The sequence below is a fragment of the Pholcus phalangioides genome, unplaced genomic scaffold, assembly GCF_987345545.1.
Source record: "Pholcus phalangioides strain wild (caught in Gottingen) unplaced genomic scaffold, Ppha-v1.0 ptg000017l_1, whole genome shotgun sequence".
In the NCBI taxonomy this organism is placed as follows: domain Eukaryota; kingdom Metazoa; phylum Arthropoda; class Arachnida; order Araneae; family Pholcidae; genus Pholcus; species Pholcus phalangioides.
In genome coordinates this window covers 25,116,445-25,119,242 of record NW_028301610.1, presented here as the reverse complement: position 1 = coordinate 25,119,242, position 2,798 = coordinate 25,116,445, and the positions used below count along the sequence as shown (strand labels likewise).

At 38.8% G+C, this 2,798-nt stretch overlaps 1 non-coding gene across 1 annotated transcript; it reads left to right on the top strand.

The window, feature by feature from the left end:
* Window positions 1-1,574: 1,574 nt before the first annotated feature.
* On the top strand, window positions 1,575-1,646 carry TRNAA-GGC (transfer RNA alanine (anticodon GGC)). Its single transcript has one exon. It is a non-coding gene; the product is annotated as a tRNA-Ala (tRNA).
* The last annotated feature ends 1,152 nt before the right edge of the window (window positions 1,647-2,798 follow it).

The following is a 2,798-nucleotide window of genomic DNA, read 5'->3' as shown; positions in this document are numbered from 1 at the left end:
CTGTTTTTTTTTATAAGGCCCTTTTTTCTAGTCCTCACATTCTTCTGAACTCGGAATTTACGCAAGGCAATGGTCGCTGATTCCTGGTTCACGTAAAACAACTTCACCAAAAAAGCTTTATCCTTCGCACTCAGCATGCTTGTTCACATACACGGTTTACAACGGTGAACTGGTTGTGGATTAGGAGCTCAAGTTTTTGTAACCATCTCATTCGCACATTTTTACAGAAGTCGCTCGTACCAGTACCATCTATCGGCTGTTTTTGAGTTATTTTTTCCTGTCTTAAAAAATTCCCGTGACCTAGTGATGCTACCCGCTTTTTATTTCGGTTTTCATGTATTTTGAAGTTTCTATGGACTTTTTGCCCACCGAGTATCTAGTTGCAGATGATACAGGACCTCGATCAGCGCCCTCTCCTATTAAAGGCGCAATTACTATATGCACTGTTATGGTAAGAAACATTGCAAATAGCCAGGGAAAGAAAATTCTCATAACAAGTACCTTCAAAACAAATTGAAAGTTGAATAAATTAAATTTTTAAGTTCATCGATAGCGACTTTTTTTGCTAAATATTGAGATAATGATCGATCACGAGGGTAATTTTAGCGACAAATGTTTAACCACTTGCCTAACATGCTTGCATCACAGACGGGCATCCGCACTTTCCTGAAATAGACTTGCACGTACTATACTCGTCCAATCGTAATCTTTGCCCCTAGAGGACGCTAACTTTTAATGAAAAGTAAAAATTTAACAATCTGCACAAGTGCTATGGCTTCATGCAACATTCGCCTACATATAAGCGAAACTAGGTAAAGGGGGTATGGACTGCTATTATAGCAGTATTTTGGATCTTGTTTCCGGTATCTTTTACGTTTTATTCCTTTCTCTCAAGTTTGAAGAATAGTTTTCTTTCAAGTTCTGTAGTTGTCATTTTGTTTAACACTTGCCTGATTTGCCCGCGTCAGGCACGGGCATCCGCTTTTTCCCGAAACTGATTTGCGAGGGTCTAGCACGGGCATCGTAATCCTTGCTCCTAGAGGCTAACTTTTAACGAAAAGTAAAAATTTCACTGAATCTGCACAAACGCTATGGCTTCCAAGGAGCATCATTCATCACGGAGCTATCTACAACCCACTATGACAAATTAGAGAACTCTGAATATGAGATAGTGGATTACGGCCCATTACATAGAGAACAATATACCATAGGCCAAAAAAGGGTATTGCACACCAACTGGACAAACTACTGATAAAGAAAATTATGTATTCTATTATTATTTTTGTTATAAATGTTTTTGAGAAAAAAAAATGAAAAAAGGAATATAAAAAAAAAATTTAAAAAAAGAAAAAAATTAGAAAAAGATTTTTTTTTTGTGTGTGTGAAAAAAAAATATATATATTGTGTATTTAGATTTTTATTAGTTCTGTATAAGTCATCCTATTATTAATACAAGATTCATTGAGAGACTGGTTATTTGTGGAGATGAGGATTACAAGGAAGAAAATTCATCACTGCCCCCACGGGGACTCAATCCCCGGTCTCTCGCTTGCCGGACGAGTGCTATTCTATCTGCTTCCATAGCTTAGATGGTAGAGCACTCGTCCGGCAAGCGAGAGACCGGGGTTCGAGTCCCCGTGGGGGCAGTGATGAATTTTCTTCCTTGTAATCGTCATCTCCACAAATAACCAGTCTTTCGATGAATCTTGTATTGACAAGTGGAGAGGATGTTTCTATATGCATCCTATTATATCCCACTTTATCTACTTTGCCACTGGTATATTGTACTCATTCTTGTATCCGTATGTGTTATCTCTATCTTATATGTATTGTATGTGCTATATGGTTCTGTCTAATAACGATTTTTTTTTTAAATATTGAATATTTTAATTTTTTCCCCCTTATTGTGACCTTTTAGAGCGCATACTACATTTGTACTTTGGACATGACGTTGGACTGGATTTTTGTTTACACAAACACACTCATGCTTTACACATACATGTACAAACTTGTCTTTCTCCTTCACAACGCCTCAGAAAGGCTATTTGTAAGTCGTCAGACAGCCTCATTGGGTTGGGAAACGACGAAATAAATTAAATTCTGTTCTGTTCTACTGGGCGACGAACTGAGAGGGGTGATATAAGGAATCGAGAGGAACAAAAATTGCCACAGAACATGGTATCGCAAACCGCGTTTAGTCGGTGAAAATCGTAAAAGTACTTATGAAAGGTGTGATGCCAAGTGGATTTTGGACTAGACGAAAATCCACTTGGGTCTGCCGATGCACACCGATTCATTTGAGTTGGATCGGCGTGGAGTCATTCAACCTGTTTGATCCCTCGTTTTTGGGTGATTTTAAGGATGAGCCACGGCGTCGCGTATTTTGGATTCGAAGATAAAACTGGTAATGCCGATCCACACCAATCCATTTGTTTCCCCACAAGGTGAGTTTTGATTAGGCGCGGGGGCCATTTGGCCTGTTGGATCTCTCGTGCGTGGCCACCTTTATATCCACAGTATATGTTATAACAGGTAAAAATATATGGAGTTGAATGGGACGAAAGTCGTAAAACACAAAATCGTATGTTATATCAGTTATATCCCAGGGTGTTATAAGTATACTCAACTTTTATATCAGTGCTGACGAACTGGCTGCTAGCATTGCAGGGAAGTCGGGACATGGCCGGAACCTTCCAGAATGCTGTTCGGAATTTCATGTGCCAGAGATGCGAGACCCGAATTATAGCTCGTGGACGACTCTTAAAATACAAGTATATAATAAATCAATTATAACTTAA